Source organism: Rhinoderma darwinii, chromosome 9 (assembly GCF_050947455.1).
Source record: "Rhinoderma darwinii isolate aRhiDar2 chromosome 9, aRhiDar2.hap1, whole genome shotgun sequence".
NCBI classification, from domain to species: domain Eukaryota; kingdom Metazoa; phylum Chordata; class Amphibia; order Anura; family Rhinodermatidae; genus Rhinoderma; species Rhinoderma darwinii.
The window spans coordinates 67,237,887-67,251,434 of NC_134695.1; the positions used below are offsets into that span (position 1 = coordinate 67,237,887).

Here is a 13,548-nt window from a genome sequence, read left to right on the forward strand (position 1 = left end):
GCACTGTTGCTCGCACTGTTATGGGGCACTTTGGCTGACACTGTAATGGGAGCACTGTTATGGGGGCACTGTTTTGAGCCCTGTTATGGGAGCACTGTGGATCAGCCGGCAGGGTTTCCTTCTGATTTATTTACTTAATGGGACAAAGTGCTTAATCAGCAGCACACCATGTCCGTTATCTACTTGTAGACTTGGGGTAACGTAATATAGGCCTATTCTTTATGGGTGATTTCTGTCATTCTGCATAAATAAGAGAGAATGAGATATGCAAATGCAGCAGAGCTGAGATCGTCATCGCAAATACCACCAAGCACAACGTGTCATATAAATTCAGGGAGACTCCAATAACTTACCACAGTCCATAGAGACAGTCATAATGTTACACATTGAAGATTATATAGTAAAAAGAAAAACAGCTGAATGACAAATCAGCTCTGCTACATCAGTAGTGCAATCAAATGTTTCAAATATAGCAATTCAGGTCAATGTAATTATGCCATATTTATCATCCCTACCCCCACCACTATGGAGGAAAGTGAACGTGGCTTACAAGTCACACACTACGCAACGTATTTACTGACCATTTCCGAAAACAGAGAAGTGGCAGTGAAGTACATTCGGTACGACCTGGCGAAGGTCAGAAGCTGCACCATATCCCTCAGTTGGCATGTGCCATGATGAAGAATCTACGGCACAACCTACACTATTTCCTTACCAATGTATTGACAGTACACCAATAGTAAATATGTCTCATTATGTTATTTTCCATTTTACATAGGACTGCAGGTAAACCTTCTCCAGTACCTTAACTCAGCTACATATCAAGCAGCTACACTATAGAAAGCTATAATGATTTACATGACAAACTCAGCTCTACTACATCTATACAGATCCTGGCTACCTTAATAATTCTTTAGATACCATATTTCTTTATATAGATATGAATAGAAGCCACAACCCAACCTGACTGTCTTCACTACTGCCCCCTAGAGTATGCTACTGAAAATGACATTTTTGTACTTCTTGATGGTGGGAGGTTTCCTTCTAATCAACTGTGGGTTATCCTTTTATTTGAGAAACAAACCACCAGAATAGAATATAAGAACCCCAACACGCCGGCAAGATACTTTTATGACAAGGTAATTATATTAAAATGTCAACATGAAAAACCGTCATTGCGAATACGAAATCAAATATTGTGTTGTGTTATTTCATTCTTCAGTCAAATGTTCCGTATCTGTGAATAGAACTTTACTGAAGGCAGAAGATGAAGCAGATTTCTCCGGATTTGCTCCTACCAAATGTCACCTGTCAATCACAGCGAGACTTTGCTGTTTGCAGAACTTCTTCAGCACAAACGCTGTCAATCAACACCCTGCGATGGCGCCCGACAGACAACTACACACAAAAAGAGAAAGATGAAAAAATATATCGACCCAAAAATACTGGAATTTTCCGGGGTAAAAAAAAAGACTCCGACCTAATTTGTTCTCCGAGAATGGAGCGGATGATTGTCCGACAATTTCCAGATGGATTTAGACTGTCAGGTGCGACAATTTTATCAATTCCCATTCCACGAATCCCCAGGCGCAACACATTCATCATGGAAGGAGAAGGATCTCTAAGCGGATACTCGATTTGTTGCCATCCAGTGGAGCCTGTTTATTATCACTCAGGACGGACACAGCTCTGGCAGCGATAGAGTGGCACCAGCGGAGGCTTCTCACTGAGGCAGCAGCTCCCATATATATATACATATATACACTACCGTTCAAACGTTTAGGGTCACTTAGAAATGTCCTTATTTTTGCAAGAAAAGCACAGTTTTGTTCAATGAAGATAACATTAAATTAATCAGAAATCCACTCTATCCATTGTTAATGTGCAAAATGACTATTCTAGCTGCAAATGTCTGGTTTTTAATGCAATATCTACATAGGTGTATAGAGGCCTATTTCCAGCAACCATCACTCCAGTGTTCTAATGGTACATTGTGTTTGCTAACTGTGTTAGAAGGCTAATGGATGATTAGAAAACACTTAAAAACCCTTGTGCAATTATGTTAGCACCACTGTAAACAGTTTTGCTGTTTAGAGGAGCTATAAAACTGGCCTTCCTTTGAGCTAGTTGAGAATCTGGAGCATTACATTTGTGGGTTCGATTAAACTCTCAAAATGGCTAGAAAAAGAGAGCTTTCATGTGAAACTCGACAGTCTATTCTTGTTCTTAGAAATGAAGGCTATTCCAAGCGAGAAATTGCCAAGAAACTGAAGATTTCCTACAACGGTGTGTACTACTCCCTTCAGAGGACAGCACAAACAGGCTCTAACCAGAGTAGAAAGAGAAGTGGGAGGCCCCGCTGCACAACTGAGCAACAAGACAAGTACATTAGAGTCTCTAGTTTGAGAAATAGACGCCTCACAGGTCCTCAACTGGTAGATTCATTAAATAGTACCCGCAAAACGCCAGTGTCAACGTCTACAGTGAAGAGGCGACTCCGGGATGCTGGCCTTCAGAGCAACGTGGCAAAGAAAAAGCCATATCTAAGACTGGCTAATAAAAGAAAAAGATTAATATGCGCAAAAGCACACAGATATTAGACAGAGGAAGATTGGAAAAAAGTGTTATGGACAGACGAATGGGAGTTTGAGGTGTTTGGATCACACAGAAGAACATTTGTGAGACGCAGAACAACTGAAAAGATGCTGGAAGAGTGCCTGACGCCATCTGTCAAGCATGGTGGAGGTCATGTGATGGTCTGGGGTTGCTTTGGTGCTGGTAAAGTGGGAGATTTGTACAAGGTAAAAGGGATTTTGAATAAGGAAGGCTATCACTCCATTTTGCAACGCCATGCCATACCCTGTGGACAGCGCTTGATTGGAGCCAATTTCATCCTACAACAGGACAATGACCCAAAGCACACCTCCAAATGATGCAAGAACTATTTAGGGAAGAAGCAGGCAGCTGGTATTCTATCTGTAATGGAGTGGCCAGCGCAGTCACCAGATCTCAACCCCATAGAGCTGTTGTGGGAGCAGCTTGACCGTATGGTACGCAAGAAGTGCCCATCAAGCCAATCCAACTTGTGGGAGGGGCTTCTGGAAGCATGGGGTGAAATTTCTCCCGATTACCTCAGCAAATTAACAGCTAGAATGCCAAAGGTCTGCAATGCTGGAATTGCTGCAAATGGAGCATTCCAAGACCAAAGCAAAGTCTGAAGGAGAAAATTATTATTTGAAATAAAAATCATTATTTCTAACCTTGTCAATGTCTTGACTATATTTTCTAGTCATTTTGCAACTCATTTGATAAATATAAGCGTGAGTTTTCATGGAAAACACAAAATTGTCTGGGTGACCCCAAACTTTTGAACGGTAGTGTATATATGTATATATGTGGGTGGCTGCAGATGTGCATAACTATGTGTTAAATCGGTCACCTCCAACCTGTGACTCTCCAGCTGTTGCACTACTACAACTCTCACCATGCGCTCACCACTAGTTGGAGACGACTAGCTAAGGGTTGTAGTTTTACAACAGCTGGGGAACCAGAGGTTGCCCGAGACAACTGCAGTAGATGAAGATGGGCAGCTTAGAGCTAGATCTACCGCCAGAGCACCATGTACCATCAATAATGGTAGCCTAAGGGTTGCTGGGGGTTGTAGTTTTGCAACAGCAGATTAAGTCACAGGTTGGAGGACACTGCCGTACATGAGGCTGGGTAGATTACAGCTATGTGGGTGACTGTAGATGTACATGTCTATATGTTATGACTGTAAGAGCAACCTGTGTCTCTCCAGTGGTTGCAATACTACAACGCCCAACATGGATTCACAACAGATAGAGATTCACCAGTTGGTGTGGACTGCAGTACATAAGGGTTTGCCGCTTACAGCTTTGTGGGTGACGGTAGATGGACGTGTCTGTCTGTTTATACCGTGGAAGCAAACTGTGGGACTTCAGCTATTGCAATACTACAACTCTCAACATGGTTTGTTAACAGTTGGCGAACCGCAGGTTGGACACAACTGCAGTGCATAAGGATGGGCATCTGGGATGGGCAGAGCACCAAGATATCCCTGGCAGTGAAAGTGGCACAAGCAGTGTCTATGTGGGTGGCTGTAGATATACATGTCTATGTGATAATACAGAGGTCTCCTTCCTTTGGCTTTCCAGCTGTTGTAAAACTACAACTCCCAGTATGCATCTGTCAGTGCATGCTGGGGGTTGTAGTATTACATCAGCTGGGGAGTTAAAGGTTGCCTGAGACAACTGCAGTAGAAGAAGATGAGCAGCTCACAGTTAAATCTATCACCAGAGCACCATCATCAATGGAAGTCTTGGGGTTGATGGGGGTTGTAGTTTTGCAACAGCTGGTGTACCACAGGTTGGAGACCATCACAGTACATGAGGATGAGCAGCTCACAGCCATGTGGATGACTGGAGATGAGCATGTCTGTGTTAATACAGTAACCTGTGGCTCTCCAGCTGCTGTAGAGTGTGCCCTGATAGCGTATATGCTGGGGATTGTAGTTGCAGTACATGAAGATGGACATCGAGCACCATGCATCGTCACTAAAAGCCTAAGCACTACTGGTGGTTGTAGTTTCACAATATAGCGGTCCCCAACCAGGGGCTCTCCAGCTGTTGCAAAACTACGACTCCTAGATTGCCGCTTTTAGAGCTGGACGGCCGCTGTAGGCACGAAGGTTGGAATCCACTACAGTACATGACGATGGGCGGCTCACAGAACCATGCACCTTTATTATAAAATCATTTAGAATAACTAACGTTGAGTATAATGGAGTCCATAAAGGGTTTTACCCAGTAAATATTAGTATATTAGCAGAGTGTGACTGGTGCTCTAACTTCCTAATATACATTATATTACCATGGTCCCTAAAATAGTGATCCCGGGGATTATGGCTGCAAATTAAAAGGATTAATTCTCTATACCAGCATGTCTATAAATGTAGGCTATATTGTTAAAGCCTAACACTATTCAGGTGGGACCTCCGTGGATTCACAAGGTGCAATCACAACAGGTGTTATGTCTGGAGTTAGACTTTAAAGACCTACAGATTATAGTTCAAACGAACCTGCCGCACCCGGCACTCATGCATCATAAGATCAGTACTTGGGGACCACATTTTTAGAAAGGTGTAAGCAAGACTTTTACTCTTGGCTATAGGTATGCATTGTTGAGATATCCTATAGATCAAGTATTGGATTCAGTTTTGTTCCCTAAATCAACCGAATATCCCTCAATTCCTTCAATTAACCCAATGACAACGGTTCTCCGCTTTGGACAATTCCTACTTGTTAGAAGGTCCCTTGACAATAAGCTGATCACAAAGTGTCCTCCTTTTGGGACCCCTAGCGATCACCTATAATCTGGGGGAAAGCTGGTAGTAAGTGTTCAATATTACTGCAGTGCCACCGCCAGGGGAAATGAAGCATTACATACTGCCCATTCATATCAATGGGTGTCTGTGTAATACAGGACAGGACAGGTCCTCCAGAGAGAGAGACGCTCTTTACAACCGTTCTCCACTCTGATCAAGAGATGAGGACCCCCCCCCCCTCTATTAACTCAGACCACGGTTGATTGACTAAACATCTTAAGAGCACGGCAACCAAGTATAATCTATTAGTGGAGCATTGGTTATCTAATGAAGCTAAAATTCACATTTGGACTTGCTGCCATATGAACTACCCCCCCCCCCCCCTGTATATTCAAAATTCACATTCACAATTCCCATAATCCCAACAATTTGCATCAATCTTTATTGCACACTAAGCAGTTGTTGCAATCATACATATTGCACCAACCATCTCATTTTTTTATTGGGAATATGTAGGCTCTACAGGTATCATCCAAAAATATAGCTATGGAAGATACACAACATCCCAAAGAGTTGATTGTCCGAGCCTTCTTCAGTAGATTCTTTTTTTCTATAAACCCATTGGTGCTCTAGGTGTCAAAAAAAATGGTGTCTAGGAAAGCTATCAAAGTCTTAAATTGAATTTTAGGGGAGTCCTGGACCCACCAAACCGGTAATAAGGGATAATGGCAACGACCAGATCTATAAAGGATTCATTGAAAGCCATGGAAAAAGTTTGATGTGACAAAAGGGAGACATGGCCCATAGGCCACCAGTTAAGAAAACTTTTATTACCTTACTATAGGCTCCAAAGCTTAAGATGACACAAAAAAATTCTAGATCCAAGAACGAGACAAGGGGATACTGAAACCTACCTGGTCCTAGCTCTGCATTTAGTGTATATTTAGGGGCTGTAGGGTCAAACTATAAGAAGCATATTGTTCTACAGCCGCGTCTATGGAAGTTGTTGAATAATCTTTGAGTCTCAAAAATGATTTGATGAGAATTCGAAGGTCACAATACTCAAACTTGCTTAATCTAACCATTAATAATTATTTTTACCAATGAAATACCTTAGATGAAGAGGGCACAAAGTAAAGCTATACCCTACTATAGTGGTCTCCACACCTATGGATCCTCAGCTGCCCAAAACTACAACTTCCATCTTAATTTGACTACGGCTGGAGAGTCACTGGTTGGGAACAACAGGGCTTTACAGTATAATTATTGGTGATGCACATGGTATACAGTCAACTACTATTGTAAAATTAGGTTCTACATTGGAGTCTATGGAAATTTACCAAAAAGTTCCAAGTCTCCAAAAAAATTCTATGGAAAACTCCGCCCATTGGCGACTTTTTGGAGAGCCATTTTTTAATGAACCTTAAATTCTTACAGTATGCAATGGAATTTTTAGAAGTAATGCAGTAGATCTAGAAGAGAGACAAGACAATGATTGACCGTTGATGGTCTTGACCATTGATAATCTATAAATTTGAGGTGTCAATTATAAATAAAACGGTAGATCCACAAGAGAGACGAGACAATGACTGACCCTTCATGGTCTTGACCATTGATAATCTATGAATTTGAGGTGCAAAATATAAATAATACAATAGATCCAGAATAGAGACGAGACGATGACTGACCCTTCCTGGTCTTGACCATTGATAATCTATACATTCAAGGTGCAATTTAAAGAAAAAAATATCATCCACAATGAGGCCTATGGAAGCTAACACATGGATTTGAAGTCACAAAAATGAGTCTAGTAGAATGCTTGCCCCACAGGCCTTGGGTTGGGCCACCCCAAATGGAGCCCATAGAATGTAGGGATAAGAACTACTAAGTTATCACATTGTATAAGATGGAGACGGCAGAGAAGACAATGCTGCACCCTACACAGTGTTAGCTATTCATGCTTTTAATATATTTTCTCTCTTTTGCAGAAGAGAATCTGTTATTTTCATGGACCTTCCTGAATAATTTGCACATTCAGAGATGATGGAGACGGCCATTGTTAACCCAGCGCCAACATCAATGCACATTCACCAAGGTCTCAGTAAGACAGAGTCCCCATTGTATAAGGAGACACATAAGACCTTTGAAACACTGAGCTCATTCCCTGCCAGCTCACCCTCGGCTCCTCAGATTGTCATTGTGGGGGGCTCCCCTGATTGGTTACACCCAGGGGTCCATATTAACCCATAAAACATTACTTGTGCTGACATTTTATAAAACATAACTGAGTAGTGTTCTGTTCTGGTTTAGTATAAAATCATTGGTGAGATGCAAACATGTGTAGCCCAGCATGCCATCCAGGGAAAAAAGAGTTTTTCATTGAAATTTGATTTCCTGAGAAAAAAAAACACGTTACAAAATAATAAATTTTTGCTACTTATGATGAGATAAAACTCTAGGTAGCAATTTTGTATTTATCTAACAAGTCGTACTGTGAAGCGGGCATCCAAGGTGGCAGCAAAAGTGGAAACTGTCATCACACATCTATTTATTATTTGGCTATACTTAGGGCCAGCTCTGTGTTTGGAGAAAGTATAGAGATACCCCTTACTCCTACAACTTTACTGCGTCTGAAGTATGGAAAGATAAACGTAGATAGATAGATAGATAGATAGATAGATAGATAGATAGATAGATAGATAGATAGATAGATAGATAGATAGATAGATAGATAGATAGATAGATAGATAGATAGATAGATATGAGATAGATAGATAGATAGATAGATAGATAGATAGATAGATAGATAGATAGATAGATAGATAGATAGATAGATAGATAGATAGATAGATATGAGATAGATAGATAGATAGATAGATAGATAGATAGATAGATAGATAGATAGATAGATAGATATGAGATAGATAGATAGATAGATAGATAGATAGATAGATAGATAGATAGATAGATAGATAGATAGATAGATATGAGATAGATAGATAGATAGATAGATAGATAGATAGATAGATAGATAGATAGATAGATAGATAGATAGATAGATAGATAGATAGATAGGTAGATAGATAGATTAGATGATAGATATGAGATAGATAGATAGATAGATAGATAGATAGATAGATAGATAGATAGATAGATAGATAGATAGATAGATAGATAGATAGATAGATAGATATGAGATAGATAGATAGATAGATATGAGATAGATAGATAGATAGATAGATAGATAGATAGATAGATAGATAGATAGATAGATAGATAGATAGATATGAGATAGATAGATAGATAGATAGATAGATAGATAGATATGAGATAGATAGATAGATAGATAGATAGATATGAGATAGATAGATAGATAGATATGAGATAGATAGATAGATAGATAGATAGATAGATAGATAGATAGATAGATAGATAGATAGATAGATAGATAGATATGAGATAGATAGATAGATAGATAGATAGATAGATAGATAGATAGATAGATAGATAGATAGATAGATAGATAGATATGAGATAGATAGATAGATAGATAGATAGATAGATAGATAGATAGATAGATAGATAGATAGATAGATAGATAGATAGATAGATAGATAGATAGATAGATATGAGATAGATAGATAGATAGATAGATAGATAGATAGATAGATAGATAGATAGATAGATAGATAGATAGATAGATAGATAGATAATTATGAGATAGATAGATAGATAGATAGATAGATAGATAGATAGATAGATAGATAGATAGATAGATAGATAGATAGATAGATAGATAGATAGATAGATAGATAGATAGATAGATAGATTAGATTATAGATATGAGATAGATAGATAGATAGATAGATAGATAGATAGATAGATAGATAGATAGATAGATAGATAGATAGATAGAGAGAGAGAGAGAGAGAGAGATAGATACAGAGAGAGAGAGAGAGATAGAGATAGATAGATAGATAGATAGATAGATAGATAGATAGATAGATAGATAGATAGATAGATAGATAGATAGATAGATAATAACCTATTTATGTTCCTTTCTCTCCATTCCACTAAAATGTAAAATGTCTTTATCCAGAAGCAGCACAGAATATTACAGGATTGTGTGGAGACGCTCAGTCTTGCATTGTGGTGAATATAGATGTAGCAGTGGATAAGGCCTCTGAGGTTGTATAATCTGCCATGTAAATAATTATGTGAATTCCCCTAAAAACTTTATATTTACCCCCAAAATCCCCACATTAGCCATCACCCTCTCCCCCTCCTACCAGGAGAGACCCTGAGGAGTTCTGCTCTGGAATGCAAAACTGTAACTGCAGTTAAGATGCAAATCTCCCATCAAAGCGAAACATCCCTCAATACATAAGTAATTAATGAGAGGCGATGGAGTTTATGCATTGTGCTGAGGTTCTGCAAAATCACTCAAGAATGTCTCCTGCTGCTCGGGGTTCTGCCTTTTGGCCAAAACAGTCCATGTGTAAAACATCTATTCTGCTTCATAAATCTCTTCTGTTCTTTGAAATCAAGGCAACATTTATGTTAATGTGTGGACATGACCCCACAAGGGTTCCCTAAGAGAGAAGCTTCTGGTCACTGCAGTAATTACTACATAAAGGCTCAGTCTGAGATCACTCAATACAATTCATCAACAATAATTCAATGATTTCCACCAAAATGGAACAATTTATCCAAGCGGGTCTTTCACCCTGAAACCTTTTTTATTCTTCTATGGCAATGCACAAATGAATTGAACTCCCAAACTAGGGATTAGTGGTGGTGCCGGCGCAGACGAGAGCTCCACCATAAGGGTCAGATTCAAAGGACCCTCTAGGGGTTTGTCAGTCTCAGGAATTCTAAGCCCAAGACACACAATGACAAGAAAGCCTACGTCCCCCCCCACCCCGCCCACATTCCACCAATATTTTTTAACAAAAGATATAGGCTCTGAGAAGAGTTTTTGTCAGACCTCTTAGCCCTTATTAAGGACATTGGGCTTTTCCTAGATTGAGTTTTTGGTAGATAGAACATAACAGGGGGGTGAGAATAAATCAACCTAGAGGTTGGATAGATCCAGGGTGTAGCTGTTGTAATGGGCAAAAAAAAAAAAAGCAACCCTAAAAAAGCAAGAAAAAAAAAATCATTATGCTCACCACCTGCCACTCTACAGATAAGGGGGTCTATGAGCAGATAGAAGGGCACACGCGTTTCACTACTGGGCATGGATTTAATATGTAAGACAAGGCTGCAGCATCACCTCTACCATAGTCCATGCATATTTAATGCAGATGTAGGCTACAGGTGTAAAGGAGCATGCAGGGGTTAAAGGGTTAACATCCTCACCAGACTGCACTATAGCAAAGATCTAAAGATGGTTTGTCATCAGGAATATACATCTGCTCCATACATACACACACACATATATAAATATACTCAAACATAAATCTACACATCGAGAATTCCACCCCAACTGCCCCATCTTTTTTGTGGAATTCCCTATTTTCTTTCTACAAACCCATGTGCAAGAGACTGCAGATAAGGAGAGGCACTCACTGTGTCAGGACAGGATCCAGGTGAACATCCAGCATGTTTTAGAGCTGAGGAACTGGAGAATGACCACAGGACCCAACACTGCTACAACTAGCCATGATGTGCCCCCAGCTTAGTAGTATTCCAGCCCAAAGTGTCCATTCAACTCGGCCTGCAACTTGAGGCTTATTTCACACCGAGGAGGAACAGGGAGCTCATAAAACAAAATACCCCAAAAACAAAGACCAGATTTGTTCTTCAAACTTTCGCTGTCCAAGGTGCTGAAATTATACCATAGAAGCTCCCTCCACCTGGTCTCCCTTCACAACGTCTCCAAGGGAGAAGAACAATGATGAGACCCTTAGTCTGCACCTATGTGGTTCTTCCTTAAAATCCAATCCATCCCTGGTCCATATGAAGCCTCCAATCTTCATAGTTATCCCACAGCTTCCCTGCGCACCATAACTCATGAGCTGGTCTAGGTCCAGCCAAATCCCAATAAGAAACTTTCACCCTTTCCAAAAGATCTGATTAAATTTCCAATCACAGCCCAGTGCAGCTCTGCATGTTGGCTTCTTTTTTTTTTTCACCTTGCCTTTTCTCCCTATTTCTTGGATCCAGTAATCCTGATGCCCAAACTCCAGGCATTCACTGCTCTCCTTCTGCTCAGCCTCCCCTGCAATTTCATTATATCACATCCACTGAGAGATGCAGCGTGCAATAAATCCTTCAGCCTTGCTTGGAAGCACCTGGTGGATTGTGTTGCTTCTCATATCATTCCTATGATGAGCTTCTGAAAGGAAAGACCCTCAGTTGAGTGAGATCTATCTCCACATGGGGTGCCTTGCAATTGTCAGAGTGGCTTATTTAATTTAAGATTCTTGCTATCATTCTCCATAGACATCAGGGTTCTGCATGATGCATTCGGCTTATGTCAACTACTGCCACAATCCTTGTCTCCTCATGATGTTCCTCATGATGTTCCTCTTGATGTTCCCCATGATGTTCCTCATGATGTGTCAACCAGTGGATCCTTCTATTTTAGACAAAATCCTGCTCATTCTTCTTGTTGTCATGTGCTGCGCTCCTTCTCTTTCTGCTCAACCCCCTCCACTCAGGAAAACAGGGGAAAAAACTACTTAATTTTCAGCAGCATATCCACAAATCAGGTGCTTATAGTTCCTAGTTCCAGCAGAGAAATGCACAATTCATGCAGTAGAGCCTCCTTCACACTACAGTCTCCGGCCAGCTGAACATGGATCTTGCAATAACTCCTTATTGCAATTTCAGATTTCACATCTAGTGAGCTTTGCTTCTTTCTCTCACTCCCTCCTTCCCCATCGCTCCCCCCTTCCCTCAACCTTTTCCTATCCGCTTTCCCTTCTTCCCTTTTTTTTTTTTCCTCTTCACCTCCCTCTCCCACTTTTTTTTTTTTCTCCTTTTCTCTGCTTGTGATGAATAAAATACAATTACCCAATTACCTCCCATCATCTTTGCACTGATTGGTCAATTGCATTAACACTTGATGTCTTTGAATAAGGGAATGAAGCCAACTAGTGGTGTACTGCTGCCACCTACCTGTCACTATGGGGCACTGCAGGACTTTGGCACCTACAACTTGTGTCTGAAAACCTTAGTGACTGGAACAGATAAACATGTGTTGTTCCCAGAGGTGGCTTTTATAGGATTGTGCCAGTCACCTAAATTGGAAGGGATGAAGATAAGAAACAAATATTGCAGACATTGTAGATGGGAAACCTATAGATTTGCTGCTGCATGAACCACAGATACCAGCATGACTTGACAGCAGGGGGTGCAGCTAATTTGCCCCATTTTGATATATTTCTTAGCAAAAAGAGTATTAGGATGTAACATATAGATATTGGATACATAAATGTTGGTCCAATGACATAAAAAATATATTGACTTGTATGTATAAATTATGGTTGGTATGCTGAGACTTGTAGTCCTCCAATCATGTCAGGTTCTTGTCTAACTAAATCCTGGATTAAAACCAATTGATATAAAAATAGAAGCAGAGAAAAGCAAAATGACGTAAATCACCATCATCATCACTTCTCTGCTGGATGCCAATGTTGTGGAATATTCTTAACTCTTTCATATCCCGGGCACAATACTTATTGCACTGCTGGGGTTTTATAACTGTATGAGGGACCATTCACATCATGTGGTTGGATGTCGCCTGGAAACGTGCATTTAAAATAAAACAAAAAAACTGCATTAATCAGACGTTACATAGTAACAAATGGGGTTCTAGATTCATCTCATTATGGCAAATAAGTATCAGTGGGGCTATGATTATTTTTATGCTACTCCTCTGCCATATTGAAAAGTTCTTGACCATACGCATATTAAAGCGGTTGTCTAATCACGTTGATCGATGCAGGTCCGACTTCATAAATCCCCAGCAATCCGTCAGCGATTGCTATGGGAAGATGAGGCAGACCATACATTACCCCGGTTGCTGCAGAAGAAATGTAGGACATGTCCACTGAAATAGTTGCCTTTTGTTAGTGGCTCTCTTCTTTGACTAATACTGGTGAGGTCCTAAGCAAGGGACCACCCTCTATGACTACGGGCATTTGGAAAATCATTATTAAGTTGGTATGACTTTAAGGAAATGGTTAAAACATATG

General features: G+C 40.2%; 1 protein-coding gene across 6 annotated transcripts in view; it reads right to left on the reverse strand.

Annotated features, from left to right (window-relative positions):
* The window catches only part of LRRC4C (leucine rich repeat containing 4C), a 596,740-nt gene that overhangs the window by 123,059 nt on the left and 460,133 nt on the right, over window positions 1-13,548 (reverse strand). Inside the window, exon 1 of one of the 6 annotated variants that reach the window (XM_075838031.1) lies at window positions 10,916-11,140. The exons of the other annotated variants lie outside the window; for them this stretch is intronic. The gene's annotated coding sequence lies outside the window, so the exon portion shown is untranslated. Of the gene's footprint in view, window positions 1-10,915; window positions 11,141-13,548 lie in introns of those variants that run through there. 6 annotated transcript variants of the gene reach the window in all.